Source organism: Taeniopygia guttata, chromosome 13, assembly GCF_048771995.1.
Source record: "Taeniopygia guttata chromosome 13, bTaeGut7.mat, whole genome shotgun sequence".
In the NCBI taxonomy this organism is placed as follows: domain Eukaryota; kingdom Metazoa; phylum Chordata; class Aves; order Passeriformes; family Estrildidae; genus Taeniopygia; species Taeniopygia guttata.
This window is the reverse complement of record NC_133038.1, coordinates 14,929,531-14,955,111: the sequence shown is the minus strand read 5'-3', so window position 1 is coordinate 14,955,111 and position 25,581 is coordinate 14,929,531. Positions and strand designations below refer to the sequence as shown.

Here is a 25,581-nt window from a genome sequence, read left to right as displayed (position 1 = left end):
AAAATGGCACCTCCTTCCTCAACCCACCAGCTCCCCTGTGCCTCAGCCTGAGCTGGTGTGGTAATGACAGGAATAAAATCGTGCTGCCTGCCATGACTCACAGCTCTGCAGAGCTGGGCTGGCTACAGAGGAGGGAGCTAGCAGGATGCATTTTCTGCGGAATCCTCAAAAAGTGCATCCTACCCTTAACACACGTGCAGAGCCTGGCACAGGCCATGGAGCAGCCGTGCTCCAATGGGCACAGGAAAGAGACTGGCTCTTTTCCTTCTTACACCCATCTTTTCTGTCTTGGAAATGGAGGAATGGTGGCAGGACTAGAAATCCTCACTTCCCATCCAGTGAGGACGTGGGCTGGGACACCCTGGGAAGGATTGGCCCTGCCTGGGTAACAGATGCACGTGGGTCACAAAGGCAGTGTCTGCTCCCCAGCAGGTCCCACACTGCTGTAGAGAAAGAGGAAGGTTTTTCAGCCCTGGAGCTGCACACAGCCTGGCCCTTCCTTTGTGCAGCCACGAAAGATTCTGTGCTTTACTTTCTCTTGTATGGCCAGTAAGGGATAATCAGCATGGATTGGTCTCACCACAGCACTCAGGCTCCCCTCTGGGAAAATAACAGTGGTTCTTTGTGAGCGTGACTGTTCTTTCCAGCTGGCTGAGGTAAGGTATAAAGAGGAACTCTAGCTCCTCAGTAAACTGTGGGGAAGCATAACCAGGTAGCCCATTTGCAGTGGGAAACATCTCCCAAGAGACCTGGAGGAAGACTCAGGAGTCCTGTAATCAGACAAATTCGTGATATCTAGGACTGTTGAGCTTACTGATTTTCAGCTCTGCATCCTAAGACAGCATCTGCAGGAAAATGGCATGACCAGACCTTTACAGAAGGACTCACAGGGCAGCAAAGGGCTGAGCAGGTGTTCAGCGAAGTCGGCTTTTATCCCAGAGAACCTTTGGTACGGGCAGCACAAGCAATGGCAAAAAAATCAGAATCTCAATTTCTTAGTGAGCTGATGGGATGGCGAAACATCTGTTAGCTTCAGGCTGCATGGATTTGATGTAGGATCCTTGCAAACTGGAAGTGGGAGGCACCTTGGGTGAGAGCAGCTGTGAGAGTTCACAGCTCTGAGTGGCAGGAGAGTGGCAAGAGAAAGGCAGTGGGCTTGGGAGGCATCTCCTATGGCCTTGGAGAACCAGGAGGGGACATGCCAGGGGTTGAGGGGACTTAAGGGAGGAGGGCTGCTGACACTTCCCTACAGAAATGATCTTAAGCATACAGGTACAAAGGAAGGCATGGAAACATAGCAAACAACCAAAAGAGCTGATTCCTGAATTACTGTGCTGAAACTTGAGAAGGGAAAAAACAAACTGCATACTACAGCCAAGGAATGGATAAAGAAGAATATGAAAACATGGGTCAAACTCAGAAAGGCTGAGGCTCAAGAAGAGGCACAGGACAGAGGACAGGACAGCAAAGTCCCTCCTGCCTGCCTGGGCACACGCCTGCTCCCCACACTGAGAAGCCCTTATGGGCAAGTTCATGATCCAGTTCTGTATTCCAGGCTGCTGGATGGACACAGTGGGACTTGTTGCCCACCTCTGCCAGCACAAGATCAATAGTGCCACTAGTGACTCACTGCAGAGCCCTTTCAGGACCCTGAGGCCAAGAAGGGACCCTTTGGTGCAGACCTGAATGACAGTGTCACCAGCACAGTGCAAGGCAATGTCTGCCCAGGGCTACCTGGTGCTCCACCTGGAAGTGGTTCAGCTAAAACCTGACTCAGTCCCCATCTGGGTGCTTGGAAATGAGTTTTGGTGGGTGAGACCGGCTGCCTGCTGAACGAGATGTGTGTAAGTGCCGACCCAGAAAGCTGGCAGGAGAGTGGCAGTGATGCTCCCTTCTGGCTCTGCTTGCATCTCTTTCTGTTTAGTTCAGGATTACGAAGCTAAGTCCCATTTTATATGAAATACGGAGATCTGAGCCATATGTTGTGCAGGTTCAGATCACATCTTGTGGCACAGATCTGCAGGGAAACTTCCGTGAGTCTTGAATCAAATCGGTCGTATCCAGGTGGAGGTTACATCTTGTGGAAGAGACAGCTCGAAGATAAACAGGGTCAGGGAAAGGGTGACAAAATATCCGTACAGCAGAGTGATTTTACACAGCCCATCAGCCTCCCTGATGCCCCTGCAACACCACCAATCCCTGGGACACGAGTGCTGCCAGCTCTGCCTTGGGCACTGGGAAAATGAGGCACAAGGAAGGAAAATGACTCAGCCCTTCTTCAGGACATCCAAGTGAAGCAAAGGTCTCCTGGTACCTATCCTACACTGAAGGAGAGCACACTCCAGGCCCCTTGCTCTTCCCTCCAGCCTCAGGCTGTCTCTCCCTTTGGATCAAAGGAAGATTTTCAGGGGAAGATGATCCTGATGGACCTATTTCTGTACGTGGCATCTTAGAGCCCTGAGAAGTTTTCAGCAATGGCAGACAGAAAGTGCTGCCCCAGGCACAGGGAGGCTTTGTGGGCTGCAGTTTTGTGGTGTAGTGGGTCTGGCTGGGATGAAGCTCATTTTCCTCCCAGCAGCCCGTATGGTGCTGTGTTTTGGATTGGTGACTAAAACAGTGTTGATAACACACTGGTGTTCTGGTTGGTGCTGAGCAGTGTTTGCATTGTGCTGAGCTTTCTCTGTTCCCATTCCACCCCCAGGCATGAGATTGGGAAGGTACAGAGCCAAGACAGCTGATCCCAACTGACCAGAGGGATATTCCAGACCATATGATGGCAGCAATAAAAGCTCAGGGAAAGGAGGATGAAGGGCTGTTGTGGTTATGATGTTTGTCTCTCCAAGTATCCATCATGTGTGCTGAAGCCCTGAACTGCTGGAAGCAGCTGGACATGTGCCTGCTGATGGGAAGGAGTGAATGAATTCCTTATTTCCCTTAGCAGGCACAGAGCTTTGTTTCTTTACCTCGACCCACGAGTTTTCTCACTTTTGCTCTTCTGATTCTCTTCCCCATCCTGCTGTAGGGAGGAAGCAAATGAGCAGCTCTGCAGCCCTCTGGGTGCTTAGCTGCTGGCCAGGGTCAACCCAGCACAACAGGCCTAAGAGATGAAAAATCAGACTGATGTGCCAATTCCACAGCAAGTGCTGCCATCCCTCTTTTCGGAAAGGGGAGCTCAGGGGTGGTATCAGGTGGGGCAGGGAGGCTGAGCTCCTCAGGTCTCTGCTGGATTCTTGAACCTCAGGTGCCCACCACGTTCCCACTGTCCATGAAGGGATCATTTGCACCAATGCCAAGTGTTTATCTCTCTGGCCTCAGCTCCCAGCAGCCTGAGCACTATTGGGCTGTGGATCAGGGATGGGTGACACACGTGTGGTGTGCATTTCTCCAAGACGGGCCTGGGGGCTGCTCTGACATGAGGACACAGATCAGCTCTGCTGTCCCCACATCAAAAATCATCCTGGGCCTTCTTTACCCTCCTCCCCACTGAACAATGCTGATGAAAACCAAAAGTAAGTGGTGTATTTTACCTGAGAACACAGCTTGCTCAAAGTCATCAATGCATGGACTTTTGGGTTATGGATTTTCACATGCAAAGTGCCACCGATTTCCTATGGATCAACGGGAAGAAGCCAAGCAAAGAGGAAAACGTCCAGAGAATGATTTATCAGCCTTTATCAGTCACTCAAACAATATCTCCCCATTCTCTATGGAGTATTTGTTTAGCTTTAATACAGTGACTGTGCTTTACGTGTTCAGGGGAAGTGCAGGTCCTTTGCAGGGTGCAGGAATCTGAGGTTTCAAAGCACCTCAAGAACTGCTCTGGGAATCAGAAAGGATTTTGTTTTCCAGCTCTTGTGATGTGTTGCAGCTGCCCACTGACTTTTTTGTTTCCATCCTTGGCACGCAGGAGAATTTCATCACCACACTCTTTATCATGGAAACATGTCATTCAGTGGCATTCGTACATACTGTTCACATCAAATCAGAAGGTTGGCTCCAACCCCTGCAGAGATGGGACCTTTCCAATTGAACCTGCCTCCATAGGTTTGGTGCCGGGCTGAACGCAAAGCCAGAAGGAGGCCGGTTTTTTTCAGACAGGTTTTCAGAGACGACAGAAGATGCATGGAAGCCTCCCAAGAACCGCCTACCCCATGAGATGTTCACCATTCAGGATGTTGGCAAACTTGTCAGATCAGAAGGTTGTGCAAGATGCCAGCCGCTCAGGGCCAGAAGTGTTCGTGAAGTTTTGGGGACTGTCAGATTTTCGCTGAAGAGCTACCTGAGGCAGCCGTATGGCCCAACACCAAGAGCTGAATTGAATCTAGGTCTTCCTCAGGATCTGACGCCCGCTGCTCTCTTTCCCTGCTTGGGATTTGGAAAGCCAGACCTGGAACAGGATGTGATTTGTTCATGTTGGTCTGCGTGATGCCAGCTGAGGCTACTGGCAAATCCTGCTCGCTGAAAAATTATCTCATGTAGATGAGGGTCAGATGATTAACTTTGCTGAATCTTGCCACAGCTGAAATTACTGCCAGTGCTAGGTATGAGAAGGAAACATTGGCAGAGCTGTCTCCCTGCCATGGGTAGGATCTCTTTTTCTCCTGGAAAGTAAAGCAGGGGTGCTGTAGCTGCTTTAGCTGGACTTCTCAGCCTTGATGAGAGAGAAGGTTTAGTTTCAGCCCTGCTTCAGAGTCTTTCCTTCTGAAGTACTTACACAAATTAATAGCTTTTCCTGGGGAAAGAGTCCCTGGAGAAGAGATTTTCATCTGGAATAAACAGGACAGAGGATGGCATTTCACAACAAATTCACTGCCATGTATGAGCCAAGGGGATGGGCGGGGATTTCTGCATTTGATCATGGGTTTTTTTAATCCGTTCTGCCACCCAAAAAGTGCCCTGACACAGGAACTCCCTCTGGGGCTGATAGCAGCAGAGAGGGATGGATAAGCCTGGGAGATGTGCTTTGCCTGCCTGAGCCCAAAGCCCACGCCTGTCACCAGCTCTGTGGGGGCACTGGGGGTCCTTTGGGGGGCCAGCACAAGGGCAGATGTGGGGATTTCTTGATTAAGGTGGCAGCCCTACACAGTTACCATTGAATCATGGAATATCTTGAGCTGGAAGGGACCCACAAGGATCATCCAGTCCAACTGCTGGCCCTACACAGGACATCCCAACAATCCTACCCTGTCCCTGAGAGTGTTGTCCAAGCACTCCTGCAGCTCTGGCAGCCTTGGCACCCTGACCATTCTCTGGGGAGCCTGGTCAGTGTGCCAGCACCCTATAGAAGAAGAATCTTTTCCAAATGTCCCACCTAAATCCCCCTGACACAGCTGCAGCCATTGCCTCAGGTCCTGTCCCTGGTCCCAGAGCAGAGGTTGGAGCTGCCCTGTCCCTTGAGAGGAGCTGCAGCCCCTGGGGAGCTCTGACCTCAGTCTCTTCTGCTCCAGCTGGACAGGCCAAGTGCCCTCAGCAGCTCCTTGTGTGGTCCCTCTGGGCCATTCTCCATCCTTATATCCCAACTTTGGACACTCTAAAAGCTTCAGTTGTCCCCACTCAGTGGCCACCCTTTGAGGAGGGTGAAGGAGGATCCCTGACTGCTATCAAATCATGTTTGAGAGATGCAAACAAATGAGGCAAAGAAGAAAATGTGCAAGACAACCAGAACAACACCCAGCAGGTTTCAATCACCACAGTGCTCCCACCAGCCTGCACAAACCCTTGGGAGCCAGCACTGGTGGCAGGGGCTTGGACTGAGTCACTGAGGCTGCTGCTTGTCCTGCAGGAGGTCCTGCAGGGCAGCTTCATGGTACCAGCACCACGTCAGGTCACTGTGGGATGTCCCAGTGCAGCTTGGCCTGCTTGTGGGACCACAAAACCAGCAGGGCCGTGGGTCAGGAGAGCAGAGCAAGGCAACGTGCCCTGGCTCAGCCAAAGGCTGCCAGGCTCTCACGGCTTTTTGTTAAACATCAACCACGTTTTGTGATGACACCAATCAAATTCCCATCCGCTTGCCCCACTAGGGGCACCCAAAGCAAGAGCAGAGAGACAGATGAATCAGCCACAGGTTTGCTTGCTGTAGCATGCCTGTTGCCAGTAGATTTCCATGCTTCCAAGAGCAAGCTCAAAGCTTAGTTCATTCTCTGAATAGAGGGATACTCTACCAGATTGTCTGCGGTTGGAAATAGACTCATCCCAAACTTCCAGGCTGGGCATCTTTTGGAAAACCAGGCTTCAGCTCAACTACAAGTTCACTGAGCATCACCTATGAAAGTTGGGGTGAGATGATGTGCCCTGTTCTGCAAGAAATATGATGAGGCAAGGACACAACCTCCCCCAGGTGTGTACAGCCTCTCTCACAGAAACCATGGCTTTACAATTGTAGAATGAGTGGGTGTTTTCCAAAGCAAAACAGAGAGATCATCTATCCTGTGAAAGCAGTGTCCCAGCTACAACCTGTGCTGCACCTATGACAACCAAACCTAGATGAGGAGAGAAATTCATGGAGCAGCCACACATCTCCAAATTCACATGCCAGAAATGTACTGCTATTCAAAGGGATAGGGACACTGCTGCACAAATATCCCAAATAGAAACCAACCTGTCAGGGGACAGAGAGCAACCCACTGAAATCATGTCAGAGACAGGCAGAGACACAGCACTGATTGTGTCACCATCACAGCTGTCCAGAAATAACAGCCCTCCTTAGCTTGGGAAAATGGCACACAAAGGGCTCGGAGGAAGCTGAAGAGAAGGTGGTGAGTAATCCACAACTTGTAACTCCAAAAGTCATCCAGAAAGAGAAAAGAAAGAACAGGGAAGCAAAAAATCTCTGAGGTCCCCAGTGCTGCTCAGTTATTAAAACACCCGATAGAGGTGTGTTTACATCAGCACAGAGATGTGCCTGCATCCCAAGTGAGTGACATCCCAGGGCTGCAGTTCTTGTCCCTCTCTAGCTTTCTTCCTGTGTCTGACCTTCACTCATTACAGCACAGCAGCCATAAGCACTAATGGGCCAGGAACTGTTTCTTTCTTTAGTTTTGGGAGGAATCTGTCCTTCCCCAGCATGCACTAGCAAACACTGTGCTTGCTCTGTCACGAGCTACTGTCTTTGCTCCATCCAGGGCAGCGTACAGGTACTTGGGCTTGTGGAAGAAAGAGGGAAGGAAGAGAGGGAAAACCAGGCTGTGTGGATTTCAACCATCTTTGAACTACCCTACTTTCTGTTTGACAACTGGGGTCAGTCTTGGTCTGCCTGAAAGGGCCCTGTCTGAATGTACAGGATGGATGGCAGAGAAATCTGGCAGACAGGAGGTGAGAGGAGTGTTCCCAGTGATGGTTTGAGAATGAACGAGACACCAAGCACCAGAGAGCTGTCACTTCCCCAACATCCCACCCTGCCAAAGGCGTGTGACAAGAGAAATGTTCAAGCAATGTCTTACATTGTCTGGACACCCACTATGGAGACAACACAACTAATGACCAGGCACATCTTTCTGACTCTGCCATTCATCAGGGTGGAACTGTGATCGTTTCCCTGCTGGGTTTCCACTCTCACACTGCCTTTAGTCCCTCCTCTGCTGCAGGGACCATTCCCAAGGGAAGGCAGAGGATCATTCAGCCCACACCATCTCCTGAGTTCTCGCTGTCAGTGCTGAAGTTCCCCTGGGCTTGCCCATATCATATTTGCCAACTGCACTGGTGACAGACCCGCTTACTCGCTTTGTAGAGGTGTTCTTGTAGAGGTTGTTTGTCAGAGCCCAGCTTAGATCTCAGTCAGGGCTTTTGTGTGATGCTAAAAGTAATAATGGAACAAATCTTGGAACAGAAAACAATGCAGAATGAGAGAAAATGCTGTGGAAAGTGAGAGCCGGTGGAAATGATCCTGAAGGAACGTTCTTCTAGAAGAAACTGAAGCGGTGCTGCTGGGAGGCAGCATCTCTCACCATCTCCCTGGGGCAGGGGGTGACACATCTGTCCCAGGCTGCTGCTGGCTTGGTGGAAATGCAGAGTCATTAATGACAACCGTGGGGAGGGCTCTGAGAGGCTGCTCCTGCCCTCTGTGCCTGCAGCACCCTCAGAGTGGGGCTGGTCCGGCCTGAGAATGGGCCACTCCTCCGTACTGGGGTGGGAAATGGGAAAAGCTTGTGGTGGAGCACACCATGAACACAGACCAACCACTCACCTCTGCCTGTGCAGGTGAGGATGAGCCCCTGTCTGGCAGCAGGAAATCCCCACTGATCTGCAGCACCACAGGAGGGAAGAGCTGTGAGGAGTCCGTCCTTCAGAGCAGCAAGGACAGAAGAGGATGAGGAAGCTGCAGCTCTGGCCACACAAAAACCTGGCACAAAGTCCCACAATCCAGGAGGAGAAATCCTACTGGACCTCATGCTTAGCCTGACCCATGGCTCTCCCACTGGGGCAGGACCCTGGTGAGCAAAATGGTGATGCCAAAGGATGGGACACACTGAGAAGAGAAGGTGTGACACAAGGGAAGGTCAAAAGCAGTGCATTTGGGATGAATTAATACGTCTTCACCACTTTGTCTGGCAGAAGGTGGTCCAGCAGCTGGTGAATGCCCTGGCACAGTCCCTGTAGGAGCCCAGTGGCCCCATGGCTGCTAAGCCCACACTCACCCCATGAGGGTCCAGTGCCCTGCAGTGCTGACGGGGCCACGAGCCCAGTGCTGTGCTGGTGGGACTGTGGGAGATCAAACTTGTATGGAAGCACTGGAGAGACTGACAGAGGTGCCTGAGTTACACACCCGGGCCGGCCACAGCCATGGCTGGAGGTCGCCCCTCACAGACTGCAGCTTTGTCACTCTCCATTATTTAATTGATAATTTATCATGCCATTCCAGACAGAGACGAGCTCCCGTTCGTGCCACTGTTTGTTCCCTGTCACATAGTCAATTCCCCAATCCAATATACCAGTTGTACTCTTATTTTATGAACCATACCTTAGGGCCTAATTAATGCAATTAATCAAACTTTTACTTAGGCAGGCATATCTTCATTTCTCCACTGACTGTGTGCTTGGACAGCTGGGTGTGTTGTGTGCACAGTATTCATCATCTTAAGGCATTACAATGCTCTGGAGCGCACTGAAGAGTACGGGGAGGGAAGGGGACTGTTGGTGACTGAGCATTTCTGATAAAATCTCAAATACAGACACCAAGGGCAGATCCTGCTCTCTCTGAAGCCAGGCACCATGAGGGGAAAACCCAACAACTCAGCACCAGGGAGCTGGGGTAATGCAGAAGTTGGTTGTAGAAGTGGTTTCATTAATGTTACTGAGGAACATCAGTGGGTTTGCAGGTCACTCACCACAGCAGAAGAAAATGTAATGATAATTGGAAGTGTTAGCCAGAAATATAATGGTGATTTTGTGACTAAAAGGCTCATGAAATGGAGTAAACTGACAAACTGGACAATTTCCTAAGAAGCCATTTCACCTCAGTTGTCCCAAAAGATCACTTGCACAAGACCCAAGCAATGTTTCCTATAAAAACAGCTTTATGCTCTCTAATTATCTCTAAGAATCTAGAAAGTGACTATAAGAAACCAAAATATTGTCATCCTCCAGCCCATCTTAAAAATAATAAATAGATAAAGCTGTGAGGATAATCTTTTAAAGTGTCTTGGAAATGAAGTGAGCACTTGGCTGAGTTGTGGCTCACTGATAACGGTGGACCTTGATGGAGTCATGGATATCAATAAACTACGGCCAGCCCTCAACCTGGCATCCCAAGATGATGGGACAAGGTTATCTGCCACATCTGTGAACACTTAAAAATGTGTCAGGAATCACCATTGTGCTGAGTGCTTATCAATCAGATACTCTTGAAAGCACTGCCAGGAAATACTAACACCAGAGATCACAGACTCGGGGATATTTATAGTGTTTCCCCAAAACTGGCATCAATTCCACTGTCAAAACAAGAGTAAAAAGAGCTCTTTCCATAGCTGGCAAGTGGTAAGGGAGAACTTCAAAGAGCCAAGCAAAGGAGAGTCATAGCTAAAACCAGTCAAAGTGTGTCATGTCACCACTACTTCTCAAGAATTGTGCCCTGTAACGTGGCAAAACTGACGCTGGGACATTTAGTACAGAAGTGACAGCTCCAGGCCCAGGACATCTGCTGTGACAGCATCTGGACCCAAACTAGCAGCGTGGCACTTCTTGACACTTCAGTGGTTTTAAACTAGAAAATTAAGACCTGCAATCTAGGTATGGAAAGGGCCAAACTGATGTTCACTGGTCATGAAAAAGCCACTGGTCTGTGCATTATTTTGCTGTTACATGGTTTTGTTCTTTGCAAAACAGGGTAGGCATGCAGAGTGTGTTTGACAACATCACTGCTGCCTCGATAATGAGGCATTGATGGAAATCCTTCAAAGACTAAAAATACACCTCTCAGATTTTTCCTGTAACACCACAATGGTCCCAGTGGGCTGGAGCAGCTCTGCTTTTCACGGACAGGAGCATTCACCTCCCCTGCAATAGAATTTGTGCACACCAAGCAGCTCTGCCTGTGTCTGTGTGTTTGTGAACATCTCTGAAATACAAGTGTTAGTCAGAACTGGGAGGAGAAGGAGTGGTGAAAGATCTGTAACAGACCACAGATTAAGAAAAGGATGTTCTTAAAACATCACTTTCCAGAGCTTTCAGAATTTAAAGGTGACTTTCCAACTCAGTCCATTGTGACAAAATATCAGTAAATGCACCATGGTGTCCAGCACAAGAACCATCTGCAAACTTCCAGAGCCATGGTATGTGTGACACCATGAATCTCTGGGATAAACTGCAAATATCTAGTTATCTCAGAGGGATGGCTGAGGGACCTGCTGCTGTGTAGCTGTGGGACACAGATTAAAAAGCAGGAGCTGACAGGTAAAGCCACACACAAAAAAAATTGTACCAAGTCCATAAGAAGCTGCAGCAATTATTGCTTGTATTCAGCACTAATAAACCTGCAATGACAAGCATTTAGCTAAGCCTAATTTTAAAAGATATACTGCTCTCTGGGAATTCAGTTTCTGCTCAGATTAAACCAAACCTGTGTGACAGCACTATGATATAATGATGAAATCCTACTACATCATGCTGAAGGAGCTTAAATCAGTCAGCATCCAGGCTCAGTCCACGGCTGTGCCAGACTCTGTGTGACCAGACACCCACAATGCTGTCAGAGCACTCTGAAACACCAGGATGGAGAAAGACATTTTGGGGGATTTCAGCACTTTTCACCAAAGATGACAAACCTGAAAGTTAAAGGTGAAATTCCCCCTGTGATGCTTTCACTGTGGGCAAAGTGAGGTTTCAGGGTAGCTCCAAGTGCAACAGGCACCTCCTTGAAGGCAGACAACCACTGTGATACAAGCACCAGGAGTCCTGGGAAGCAGATATTCCCTGCAGGGCTGTAGCAAGGATGTACAGGACACGTGGGAGTCTCTGGAATAACCAGCATCACCTAACTCATGAGGCAGAGGGGGAAATCTCCAGGACTGGAGCTGTACTCAGAGATAGCTTTGACTTTTCCTTTCTACTGCCAGTACATGATCTGTCTTTTCAGCAGCTTATTACCAGGCACACAGAAAACATCCACACAGCATGAGCTATTACATGATAGCAAAACCCCAGCCCCACCCTGGGGAAGCCTTGCCATGGGTGCTGCTTACAAAGGACGGGTGGGGATATTTCCAGCTCATGTTTTCAGATGCTCTGGAAGAAATGAGCTGTCCTTACTGGAAACCACCTTGTGGCAGATTCACAAACCCACACAGCTGCCCTGCTGCTCCCCAGCTTCCCCTCCTCAGGGGTTTATAAATCACCATCTGACAGGGGAGGGGATGCCAAGGATGGCACGTGTAGGGGCCAGGGCTGGGTCTCCACCCCACTGCCATGGGAGCCCACCAAGGAGGCAGCTCCATTGCTGGTGGCTCAGGGATGCAGGAGAGGCACAGCTGCTGTGGCAGCACCCCTGGGGCTCCCCACAGAGCTGATCCCAGCCACCATGCACTCCTGCCACCATGCGCTGTCCCCCACCACGAGGGCTGCAGCAGCCGTGCAGCTCAGACTGGTCCCAAAGGCCTTGGTGGTCTTTCCATCGGTTCAGCCAGCTCTGGCTCAGCCCCAGAGGGAGCAGGTTTCCAATGACTCACAGCTCTGGCCAGGGTGAGATCATAGAAAAAGTGGCCAAGGTGGCCCTTTCCATGACGGAGCACACGCAGGCGGGCGCCGGGCAGGACCTGGGTGCGGCCAGGGGCTGCCAAGGTGTCTCCAGGCTGGGCACGTGAAGGTGCCAGCTGCTGCTGCTGCCTCCTGGCTCCCTGCAGCATGGAAATGGCTCCCTTGGAGCGTGCAGGGAAAGCTGCATGCAGGGAAACAGGCACGGGCTGGAGAGTGCTGGCAACGCTGCCCCAGCTGAGCTGAGAGCTCACGGAGAGGCTGCCCTTGGGAAAGGTGATGGGATCCAGGGGATGCTGCCATACCCCCCCAAACTCCTGATTCCTTACGGTCTCCTGGTCATGAAGGAGTCCATCTCTTCCAGGGTGAAAGAGGAAGGCTCCTGTTGCATCTTGCCTGGCTGAGGATAACCATGGGAAGCATGGCACATCCCTGCCACAGCTTCCAAAGTGACAGTGGCATGTGCCAGAGGGGCCTGGGCTACCCCTGGCTGCTCCTTTGTGCCCTGAGAACTGACAGCAGTCCCCACATCAGGCTGGGATGAAGGGTATGTTTTTAGTCCACATTTCCAGGAATTTGATGCCTGACTGCCTCAGAGGGCTTTGGCCAAGGAGTGTCTTGCTCCCCGAAGAGCAGAGCTCAGTGGCCAAGAAGAGGTCGTGTGCAGGAGCACACATGATTTACGGACGAGCCTGACCAGACTCCTCCCTGTAGGACACCTCCCTGGTACTGCTGCTCCTTCTAAAACCTTGCTGTTATTTTCTGGTTTTCCCCTCTCATTTTGCCCACTAACCTCCCAGTCTGGACTTCCCAGTCAGGCTGGGAACAGAGATGCCTCTTCCCAGAGATCTGTTCCAGAGATGCCTGATGAGCACACAGGGCACTGTGCTCATGGGCTGGAGCTGCAGGAGCCGTGACCAGGAGGGAGCTGCAGGATCCATGAGCTCACCGCTGCCTGGGGGCCAACACCCTGTGCCCAGAGCCCCCTCTCCAGCTGTGGGGACATCTGTGCTGCAGAGCCAGCTCGGCTCTCACCGGCTCCCCTGGCTGGCCGGGCAATGGCTGTTTTGGAGCTGGGCGGGTGCCAGGGCAGGGCTGCAGGAGGGGGGTCACACTGTCCCTGCAGAGCCAGCGGGGTCGGGGGCCTGGCCCCGAGGAAATTGCCAGCCCAGGACTGCGGAGGGCAGCCGCCACTCGCTCTCCATCAGCATCCCGCGGCACTGCCACCGCGAGAAGGAGAAAGCCGCCCTGGTAAACACGAGGAGAGGAGATAAAAGCACTTAGTGCGGGCTGGAGAGGAGACAGAGGCGCTCCGGCTCAGGTGGCGGCTCCTGGTCGGCCTTTTGTCGTCTGGCTGCGGCTTTCCAGCGCGGCAGCTTCGCGCCCCATCGCTCGGCACGGCGGAGCCGCGGCTACGCCTGAGCGGCCCTGGCAGAAGTTCCCCAAAGGTTAATTGATGCTGCAGTGCTGCAGCCACCCTGGAGACAGCTGCCTGCCAGCAGCTTCGCCCTGTCAGCGCTGTGCCGGAGCTTTCCCCCCTCCGCAGCATCCCTCCCCGGGGTGGGCTTCCTCCGGGGCAGCGCAGCGCTCCCACCCGCGGGAGGCAGCGGAGCGCTCCGAGCCTCCCCCTGGGGCATCTCCCAGCACCCAGAGCGCTGCCAGCAGCAGGAATCATCGTCCCCGCTGCCCCTCCTGCTCCTGTCCCCGCACACAGCAGCCTGGCAGGCTCCGTGCGCCGCTCTCCTCGGCAGCAGGATGGACGTGGAGCCCCGAAGTCTGCATTAATGCTGTCCCCACCTCGCTGCCCCTCTAGGAGCACAGCCTGATGCTAAAGCCCGCAGCACATCCCCTGGTGATTCCAGAGTGCATCAACAACAACAGCATTTAACCCAAGGCAGGGCAGAGGAGGGGGTTCAGCATGCAGTCTGTGGGGGTTATTCCCCCTCCCTTCAGACTCTGTGTTTTCCAGTGGTGTGGGAATCCAGAGCTTCCCTCTGGCTGCCCTGGCAGATCTGGGACCCTGGCAGGGGTCAGGAACCCCCCTGGACAGAGCCCCCAGAGACACTGTCTGTGATCTCTGTCCATGGAAAAGAGTTTTCAATCTTACAGGATGAATTACCAGCTCTGAGTGTTTGATATAAGTAATAATTAAGTGTGGCATGGGTGCAAAAGTAAAATTTTAGGATTCTAGATTAGGGGTCCAAAGGGGATAAGATGGAGGAAATTGGGTGTGTCTTGTCCCTTTTCTCCTTCTTCATGCCCTCCAAGTTTCACTGCGGTGTTGGCATTTTTCTGTTGGTTCAGGCTGGGGACACACTGTCCAACGTAGGTGACAGATATTGGCACGTTATTGTAAATCCAGCACAGGTAGTTTGTGGTATTTAATGTTTGTACCATCCCACTGAGGGCAGAGCCCCACACGCTGCCCTGCAGGACAGAGCTGCGGCAGGGCAGCAGAACATGTTAGAGATAAACAGAATAAACAACCTTGAAACCTGCACAGATGAATTATGGCTTCTTCTTTGGCAGGGGGCTGACAGACAGAGACTTTCTACAATCTCAGGATCATCAATACCACAGATCCCAACACCCTGGTACCCAGTGATGAGCGGGTGCAGAGATCCTGTGTGTCAGGGCAGCCTCAGAAGACAGAAGCAGGCTGTGCATTTCTACTTGAGCAGCTTGCTGGGGGGCACAGCACCAGCCTCTGGCAGGGAAGCCAACCATCCTCAGCAGCCATGAGACCAAACTGGGCAGCCCTGCCTTGGTCAGTGCTGGAGCCACCGTGTGGGAGGCTTCTCCTCAGCTGTATTTCTAAAATCTGACATGATGTCAGCTTGTTTCCCTGTCTGCAGGCTTTAAAATTAAAAAAGACCCATCTTTGAGATGTCATCCTTGGTCCGTCAATATTTTAATTGTCCTGGACTCTTCCGCCCTGTTTACCTCCTCAGAGCTGTAAAATAAATAACTCTGGCCTTTCCCCCTCAAATCAGAAGGATTTTCCTTTGTTCTTCCCTCAGGGACCGACAACTTTCACTTGTGAGGAGATATTTACGCTACAAAGTCCAGCAGTCCCCTCCCCACAGCAAACAAGGTCAAAATTCAAAGCAGATCTACGTGATCCTGATCATTTATACAAGAACAACACCCTGGATGGGGGGATGTGACAGCACTGCCCCTCACGGGGCTGTCCCCATGTCCAGGAGCTCACAGCCTCACTCCTAGACAAGGGCCAGGCAGAAGATGAGCCATGATCCATGGCAGCCCAAAGTAAAACACTGTTCAACAGCAGCACCCCAAAAATACGATGGAAAACCATGTTGTGCATCACCAGTGACCAAAACCAGGACTGAGGAATGAAGACACTGGTGCATCAGCAGCCTCAGGTGTGTGCACTGTGTCCCTCTGGAGAGCTGCCAGGCAGGCTGGCATCTGCAGGGGTGGCTGTGGCCATGCCCAAGGGGGGCTGTGGGGTGCAGGGGTACAGCCTGGGGTCCCCACTGTCAGACTTGGAGTCTCCCTCAGCTTTTACATCCATGACAGGCACGGAGCATGGCACATCCCCCGGTCCCTGGTGGCACACAGGACTTTCCAGTGGGACAGCAAAGATGCATCCCTGGCTGGACAGCCAGATTCCAGCACAGAAACTGCTTGATGAGGGTGCTGAGGTGCCAGTGTCCCCATTCCCTGGCAGCCCGTCTCAAGGAGAGATCCTGCTCGCCCTCTGCTCTGCTCTCCCTGGGCTCTGCAGCAGAGCAGCTCTGGGCCAAGTGGGACCAGAAACCTGCAAAAGAGGCTTTGTAAACTGCACAAACACCAGCCAAGGAGCCAGTTCCTTTCTTCTCCTTTGTGCTCTCAGTGCAATCTGGCAGGGAGCGGTGGTGCATGGGCTGAGGGCTGCAGCTGGCGCTGGGAGAACTCGCTCTCCGCTGAACCGCCCGCAGCTCCGGGGCAGGACAATGCAGCAAGTGAACACAGCACACAAATGTTCTGCAGCAAGCAGGCCCAGTCCTTTTGTTAGGGGAGAACAGCAGCGAGTGACTGGAAAAATCACAATTTTCCTGTAGAACTGAGCCCAGCCTCACCTCGCACAGGCCAGCGGGTAAGTGCAGGGACCTGTTTCAGGTGTCCTGGGAGCGTGAATCTCTCAAAGATCTGGCACTGGCAGGGTAACTGGAAACTGGGACAACCTCAGCCTGGGGAGCCCTGAGTTTGCTTGAGAGGGTGTCCAGTCCCTGAAACCAGAGAGCTCCCAGGAGATACAGGAGACCCCAGGTGACATCCCAGATACTCCCGATCCTACAGTGGAAAAGCCACCCCCAGAACCTGCGAGCCTGAGGGTCCCCTTTGAGCGGGAGGAACCCCTATTTCTTGGCCCTAGCACTGTTGAACCGTGTGTCAGGGCCCCGTGCTGGGAAGCAGCTGCCCTTGGCTCCAGGATCTCCAAAGCACTGGAGCTCAGACCCAAGAGATCTCCTGCCAGCTCCCAGATCAGGCACTACTGAAGGTCTTGTTCCCACCTGGGCTTTTCCGAGGTGCTGCTTGATACCGTGGCTGAGCAGCACAACCTGTGAAGCAGCTCAGAAGGATCTGATCCATTTTACAGGTGCCAATCAGAAGCACACAGGGTGGTTCCTTAGTTATGATCAGAGGAGGTTTCATGCACAGAACTGGAGCAGTGATGAGCACTCTTGAAAAATCCCAGCCCTCTCAAAGGCCATATTTGGTCTAAAATAGACCCAGACCTTCAGGCTGCTCATTCAATATTTCAGCCACAAACCTCCCATTCCTTTAGGCAATGGGAGGTGATGCTCACTCCTCACAATGCTTTGAACATTTTTGCTGTCCCAAAGGGAGTCAAAGAATTGATATTCCCTAATGCATGGGATCTCCTGGGATATTTTTATCATAGAACATGTTATTTATTTCTAGGCTTCAATTTACAGACCCTCCCTGAGCCATCTCAGGTCAATGGAAGGAGCACCCTTGTGCAGCAAAGGGAGAATGCATCAGAGCCCTCCATTCAGGACTGACAGCACTGTGGGGAACCTCCCCAGGGAACCCAGCAGCAAACACAAGGATTATCACATTGTCAGGGAAAATTGCCAATGCAATGACCAGGAAAAACCTGCAAACAAGGCAGGAGCTGAGGGTTACAGTCACTGGGAAGAGGACTGAGCACATGGGACAGGTTCTGGGGAGCACTGAGCACCTAGACTGGGTTCTAAATTTCATCCTGGGTTTTGAGTTTACATGCAAGAAACAGGATCTTGTATTAGTCATAATAAAATTGATTGACCCAATAGACCCAAGGTTATTAATATCTTTCCCTGCCATAAAAAATAATATATATATATTTTAGGAACCTAAATATTATCTGATGCTTCAGTTCAAAACAGAAAGGACCAATATTTCAGACAGTAATGAAAGGTTGTCTTTAGAGCTGCTCTTTAGCCTGTATTAAGTTAAAAAATTACACTTATTTGCTATATGAACTTTTCTGTACATGCTCTTCAGCTGCAGAAGAGCCCCACTGCCTCGTGACAGCCTTTTAGAGCTACAAGAAGAAATTGAGTCCTGCTTTGTATTGGGGTAACATGAGAAACTCAGACCAGAATATAATGCTACAAATCATACATGAATCAGTTAGGGCAATGTGACTGGCTCTCTCGTCACCAAGCAGAAACGGTCTGATGTGGCCCAAAGCCATCTTTCCACAGTCAAGGTAAGTTCACCTCCTTGAGGATCTGATTCCCAATTGCCTGTTTTGTCTCAAAAAGCTTTTGGAAAGAGGAGCAGTAGAAATAGAAAAAATAGTAGAAATTAGTATAATCCCTTTTTTTGTGGGGTTTTTTTTTTTTGGTTTTTTTTTGGTTTTTTGGTTTGTTTTTTTTTTGTTTTGTTTTTTGTTTTGTTGGGGTTTTTTTGGGTTTTTTTGTGCTGGCTATGCACTAAAAAGAATATACTGTGGGAGGGAGAATAAAGAAGAGTTGGAGGTTGTCTTTAAGGTTTCTTAGGCCAGTGAGAGGAAAGTGAGGGTTTTCCTGCAGATATTGCAGTATGAGCTCAGACTCTGTTTCAGATTTGTCACCAAGCTGTCAGGCTGGGAAGATGAGACAGGGACAGTGGGAGCTGGCTGTGGAAGCTGGCCTTTCCCACTTGGAAGGATGTGTTCCTCCATGATATGTGCAGCACACACCCCACAGCACACCTGGTCTGCTGCCCAGGTGTCTCCACTAAATTTCTTCTTGAAAAGGAGGAGAGCAGCAAAATGTAGCAGCAGATCACAGATGGAAGGGGAGGGGCAGCAGCCAGGTCCCTTCTTAGTAATTTCAGGGAAGATTTGGGGTTTGTCTTGAAGCAGCTAACCAGACCAAGAAGAAAGAGCACTCTCACTTGCCCAAGAGGAATTAAAATTTTGCTGTAATGAGGCAAAATCTTCAGTGAATTAGATCCAGTAGCAAGGTATGGGCAGATCCTCCTGGACAGAGAGGACACCACACCTTCAGCACTCTTTTTGACAGACCTCTTGAGACGCTTGGCAGATGTGGGAAGTAAAGATTGTGTTCAACTGGGTGATGTCCCAGCTGTGCCATGGGCTGTGGAGGGAAAGGCTACAGTGACAGTGCAAAAGGGAGAGCACTTCTCACCACTGCTGGCAGAAAACCTATCCTTGCTTCCTGCACACTCCCACTCTCTGTCCCCTCTGTCCCTTGTCTTGTTCTTCACTTCCCAGCTGAAGTCCTTGCAGCAGGGACCAAGCCCTGGACAGTTCAGGGCACTTCAGATCTGAGGGAGAGGCTGCAGTGGTGGGGAAGGGGATGAGGAGCTGCACATGGAAACATCAGAAATGATCACTTGAGTAAGTCCAGAGGAAATACAATTATCTTCTAATGAGACAACAGACCAGAGATGTGGACACATGTCATGGTTACAGGACAACCCATGCAGGGACCCTGATCACAAGGACTTGGGGACTGCAAGTCCTCCCTAAAACAGAACAGCAAGCTAACAGCCAGCTACTGGGCTCGAGCAACTTCTCTTTGTAAACTCCTTTGCCATGGTAGAAAGAGGCCCAGAAAAGAGACCTCAATTCTTTGAAGTGAGCACTGAAATTATTGCCAAGGACTCATGGCAAAAGATCGTGGGAAAAGACTTTCTATTGATTTTTTTTTAATTAGTTACTTAAAGCTTCCTCATCTTGGCCAAGGAAATGTAACCATTCACTATTGCCTGCTGCTCAGAATAGCTCCTGCACCCATTCATCATGCACTAGGAGATGTAAGCTCCTTGTTCTAGGATTGAAACTCCTTTGGGAAAGTTTTCAGTTAAGGCTAAGGCAGCTCCTCAGTTTTGGTTAGATTATATATGCCTTTTTAAATCCTCTAAAATATCTTTGGATCTCAATCCCTAACGAGCAGTTGGGGCATTGCAGGGGCCAGCACCAGCTGCTGAGAAGCAGAGGTGAGAACCCTGCTGGAAGAACTGTGGGACAGATGTCCCCACACATCAGGTCCCATCACAGCCTGCACCTGGCAGGGCTGCAAAGGGGAGCTGCATTTCCCAAACTGCCTCTCTTGCTTTTGCTGGAGATTCTGGGTAACTGCACTTACGTATGCGAGAGCTCAGAAGAGTCAGAAAGAAACAGCATCCGGATGATTTAGGAGATCTGCACTGTCAGCCAGCTGGAGTGCTTGGAAGTGCTCACCTCTACCAGCAAGATGCTGGGGCTGTTCTGGATTCCTGGGAGGGATTTTAGCATCACCAATTCCTGTTTGTGTGCTGTGGTTTGCCCCCAAGCTGCAGTGTGAGCTGTGGCTCCAGGAACACCCTGCTCCATTTCACCCAGGAAAAGGGTCTGTAGTGATCTTCATCAGCAAGGATCAGTGATGCTGATGGAGGAAAATGTGAGAAACTGAGTTCCTCTGTGCAGGGGGTACACGGATCAGGACAAACCAGCCTTGGAAAGTAATGGTGAAAGAAAGTGTGGATCTTGTGCCTGGCTCAGCCAGCCACCTTGGGGAAGTGACCTTGGCCTTATCTACACAGAGACAACCAGGAAAATGAATCTGAATTAACCTTTGCAAATTGGATTAGCTAAACTTCATTAAACTGTCTATGTGGACATTCCTGTTCAGAATTCAAGTAGCCTCCACTCATCCTGGCTTACCTCATGTCCACAATAAGTGAGAAGAAACTCAGCTTTTTTTTTTTTTTTTTTTTTTTCCATTGTAAGTACAGTTTAACTAAACCACTGTAACATCCAACTTCAGACTAATGATCCCCGGTGGTCTCACGTGTCTTTGTCTTCCTGCCCCCCCATCTATTTGGACAAGGAGCTCTAGAGTCTCTGGATGAAGGAGCAGCTCTGATTGTATGCACAGACCATGCCTACTGCAGGATCAACACCACCTGTAGATGAAATGTAGCCTCAAGCTGTGCCTGGGAGGTTAAGCTGGGCACCAGGAGGAATTTCTTCAGAGACAGGTTTGTCAAGCATTGGGTTGTCACCATCCCTGGGAGTGTTCAAGAAAGGATTGCACACTGGTCTAGCTGACAAAATGGTTTTCAGCCACAGGCTGGACTCAGTAATCTCAGAGGCCTTTTCCAACCTGAAGGATGTTGTAATTCTGTGATTCTGTGACTCTTTCACAGAAATAGTACTGGTGCAATTGTAAAGCTGTTGATTTGGGTAGGAGAATGTCTATCAGGGGTGGGTTGGTTTGAACCCAGCAAAACAAAAGTCTCATCACACCTGATGGACCTGACTACCTGGAAAGGCAAGAAAACAGGGGTGAATAAGGGATTATTGAGTGGTTTCCCTTAGCTGTAGCAAAGCTTTCAATGCTCACTCTCCCTAGAGCCAGGCTGGGGAGATATGGGCCCAGTAAATAGGAAAGAAGGAAGCTGGAGGATAGGTTGGACTGTTGCACTCACAGGGTGGTGATCAGAAGTACAGAGCCCACTTGGAACTCGTTGCTGTTGAGATCCTGGGGGGCTGGTACTGATGGCCTGGATAATTGGGCACAATCTCAGGAAGTTTTCAGAAGCCACCAAAGGAAGCAGCGGGGAGGGAAGCACTTGACACCCAAGAGGCAGCAGCTGCTGTTCAGAGGGAGTGGAGAAATGGGCAGACAAGTGCACAGTCCTGATGGAATAACCTCACAAGGGAGCAGGACAGGCCAGGGGACAGCTGGGCTGGGAAGCAGCTTGATAGGAAGGGAGGTGGGGTTGTGGGGGACTCAGGAATTGAACAGGGGTCATTGCAGAGGTGAGCCACACCCTCAGCTCTGTGAGCAAGGAGGCAGGCAGCACACCAAGGGAGTGAGAATCCCCTTGGTTTGGCCCTTCTGAGATTGTTTTGGAAACACTGGGTCCTGTTTGGGGCTTCCTAGGACAAAATCAGCATTGACAGATTGAAGCAGGTCCAGCAGAGGCCACTGGTGGATGGTTGAGGTACAAGGAGAGGCAAAACCAGCCAGGTTTGTTCATCCTGGAGGAGAATAGGAGGAAGATCAAACTGACTTCTGCAGCTCCCTGAAGGAAGGGATAGAAAAGACAGAACTCCTGGAGGTGCAGAGCCAGGCTGGGTTCTATGTTCTAGGGCCTAAGTCTGGGCTTTGAGTGCCAGGCTCACCTGCAGTTCCTCAAAGGAAAGGGGTGCTCACACCATGATGCCAATCTACTTAGGGTTTGAGGATGCTCTCTGTCATCATGTTTGGGCATTGCTGGTGAGGGTTAGAGAAGTAGGTCCTCCATATTCCTATAAACTGGATTAATGGAGTAGTAAACATATAATAAAGTAATAATAAACATTTCTAGAGTGATTAATCTGCTAATTGAGGAATCAGTCCAGTCTCACTTCATATGTAAAGGTGTGCTTGCCAAAACCACTCCTTTGAACTTGCTCATACCTTTCCATCTGTGGTTCCACATTTTCCTTTAGAACTCCAGTGAAGCCTGTGAGATGTGGCACTGAATTTACCCTTGCTCACCAGGCAGGAAACTGAGGTTCAGAGAAGCCAAGCAACTTGTTTGGAGTCATGGTGAGCACTGTGTTATGTACATCATCAAACCATCAAATGCACCTGCCTGGTATCCCTGCCTCAGGTGTTTTTCCCCCTGCTTTTAAACCTGGACATGGGCCACTCTTGCAGCTCAGCTGATGGATGGTAACTCATTAAGCAGGAGTAATGCAAGTGGGTCTCAGCCCAGGAAACAATTCCCTAAGAACACACAGCCTCTCCTCTGCTCACACAGAGAAAGTGCTTTTTATTTCCCTGACTGTCCCTGAACCTCTTATTACTCCCAATCTGAAGTCCTTTCCTGGGGCACTTTCAATAGGATGGCTGGAAAAATCAGGCTTTTCTAATCTTTTTTTTTTTTTTTTTCAATTTAAGGACATAATAATTATGGAGATCATTGTGTTGATGCTCCAGTAGACAATCAGAGAGGCTCAGCACCAAACTGCTGGCAGCAGGTGGACTGTGAATCACTATCTGCTCCAGTCACCTGCCAGGAGTCCCCCACCCCTCCTCAAGCAGATCCACTGATGGGTTGTTGTGTATTTGTTGTTGTTGTTGTTGATTGCTGACATAAAAGAAGCTGAAGCGACACCGTTTTAAGCTGAGTATCCAAGGCGACCTCATTAACATCTCTGCAGAGGAGCCCTTGAAAAAACATCAGTCACGGTGGTCCTGAGTGGAACAGAAACTGTTCTGTGTTTTCTTGATCAATTGCTTAAAATTCAAGGTCGGGGTGCAGAGCAGGGAGGGCTCCCCGCCAGTCACTGCGGGGTTGGGCTGAGGGTTTTTTTGGAAAATAGTGATGCTGTCGTACTGGAGAAAATCCATGTGCTCCCTCAGAGGAGCACTATTGGGAATAAATGCTGGAAGCTGTTCCACTTGAGCAGATGGCTGAAAAACTTTGGCTGAGAAATAAATTGAGTATGACGGTCTGAGGGCCAATCACAGATGGATGAAATTCTAGTGATGTCCCAAATGTCCTGAACATAGAAGGTTCTCTTCTTTCCCCTTTTGTGCTAAAAAACCATAGTAGGATTTTTAATACAGACTGAAAAAATGTTGATGGAGTGAGACACAGAGATAACGGTTTAATGCCTTCTGGATCAGCAGCACATTTGGGGAGCCCCGAGGTTGTGCCACCTCCGGGTCAGCAGTGGAGGAAAGTGCTGATGGTGCAGGGACCACGATGGAAGGGCTGGGGAATGCCCCTGTGCTCCTTCAGGCACAGCCTGGTGTCCACGTGCAACACCAGACATTCAACTATTCCTGCTGAATTCAAGTCATACAGAACCCAAAAGCAATTTTTTTTTTTTCTTCTGGATCCTTCAACCCAGGGTAGCCTGGAAAACTGTGCTTTAGCTGGTGTTAAATGGAGAAGTCACTAGGAGCTCCTTGCCTTGGTTTCAGGCCATCTCCATGAGCACAGGGGTGACCCTGGAGGTGTATAACTTTAACAACCACTCGCTCTCCAGTGCAGCACATGAGCCCTGGCTTTCAAATCTCTGGGCTCTGGGATCCAACCCAGTGCAGATCCCAGATTTCAACTCATCTCTGCTCAGGCTCAGAAGGGAGATGAGCCACATTTCAAGTGGCACATGTCTTGCATGTCCTGAAAACACCCTGAGCCCAGATCCTCCCTTCCCAACTCCTCAATTGACAGGATGCCATGAGAGCTGGTGAGACATCAGCTGTGAGTTAGGTTAGTGTAGCCTGGCAATCAGCAGCACCCGAGCCCAGTGTGATTCCACAGGGACCCAGTTCTCTCTAGTGTGAGGACCAGGGGACAGAGCAATCCTGTGCCTTTTCTAGCAGACAGATGAGGCCACAATCACACCCTGTTTTCCTCTCCTGGAACAGTTCCTTCCCATCCATTATTTCTTGTGATGGGTCAAGCTCATGCAGGTGAAGGCTGTTATTACCCAGCCCCAGCATTGAATCTCATGGGGCAACATCAGCAGCTTCCAACAGAAAAGATATTCTGTGGTCAAGTGACCAGCTGGAACGATTATAGGGGATTTAATAATTGCTTCAACCTTACAGGACACCATAACCTCACAGAGCTGCAGAAAGGTCTGTGCTGCCTGTGAAACCTTGGTGCCAGCTTGCATTTGTTTGGGTATCAGCTGGTGATCTATGGCCAGGCCAGTGACAGCTGTGACATGTGAGACCGCACGGTGGGGACTTGTCAGGACTCACTGAAAGCTGCAGGAGAGGTGGACGGGGTTACAATATTTCCTGGCAGCCCTGTCTGAGAGTGCTGCCTGTGGGACTGGGACAGTATTAAAGGCTGGGCTTAGCCTGCATCTGCAGTGCCCAGCAAAGGCTTTATCAAATGAGCTTATCAGCAATGCTGCTTATTCCTCTCAGCCAGCAGCTGGAATGTGCTGTATTAACCACCCTCAACCCTTTGTGGCAGATGCCCCTTTAAAACCCATGAACTGAAAACAGTCTTTGCATCTCAGGAATGTATTTGGGTTTTTTAACAAACATACACTCACATTCATATCATCTATGTGGATTCGGTAACACCGATAAAGAAAAGGGAATGTGAAAAATTCCAGAGGGAAGAGGATGGGAAGCCTGCACTGTCAGAGAGTGAAACCCACCACACCCTGGGACTCTAGGCCAACCTCACTGCACTTTATGTTCACAGGTTGAGTCTGGCACTCAGGGTATCCTGCTTGGTCCCACAGCAAGCTGGCAGAGGAATTTTAAATACTGGATAAGACTCTCCACAGAAGACAGAGGAGTTTGGGCTGGTGTGGAAGAGTTTTTACAGCAACTTCTGTGAGCCAGAGAGAAGTTTGATAAGAGGATCCATGTTTGATAAGAAGATCCATGTTTACCCCTGAAAGAATTTTCTACCAAGGTCGTTGACATAGAAACCAAGAAAGAAAGAAGGATAAATAAGAGAAATCTGCAACTGCCTGTTCCAATGAGCACTTTGTTTGTCTCTTGTGACCAAAGAGTAAAGTGTACACTTATGAAATTTGTAAGAATATATAAAAAGCATGCAGGTTGTAATAAAACCAGGTTTGAAGCCTTCTAAAAATGGAGTGTTTCTTTGTATTGTCTCTGTCTCAACTATGACAGGCTGGGCCCTGCCTTTGCACTGAGCAGAAAGGAGGAGTCCAGGTTTGGAGATGTTTCTGTTTTCTTCTCCAGGTGCACAGGTGTAGCTCCCACAGGCCATGGCCAGTGCAAGCAGACAGAGGGGTGGGTGACACACACACACCAAGCCTGGTGTTTCACTCCCTGTCTCACGGTATGTGGCAAGGGCCATTCTCTATCTCCACCATCAAAATTTGGTAAATGATGTCATGGCTGTGGTGTGACATAGTGGTCCAAAGGCTCAGCCCCTGTCCCCAGCACT

The 25,581-nt window shown here is 50.2% G+C and overlaps 1 long non-coding RNA gene across 1 annotated transcript; it reads left to right on the top strand.

Annotated features, from left to right (window-relative positions):
- Positions 1-16,015: 16,015 nt before the first annotated feature.
- Positions 16,016-25,231, top strand: LOC116808925 (uncharacterized). Its single transcript, XR_012058171.1, has 5 exons — positions 16,016-16,285; positions 17,701-17,908; positions 20,520-20,670; positions 22,130-22,229; positions 24,862-25,231. It is a non-coding gene; the product is annotated as an uncharacterized lncRNA (long non-coding RNA).
- The last annotated feature ends 350 nt before the right edge of the window (positions 25,232-25,581 follow it).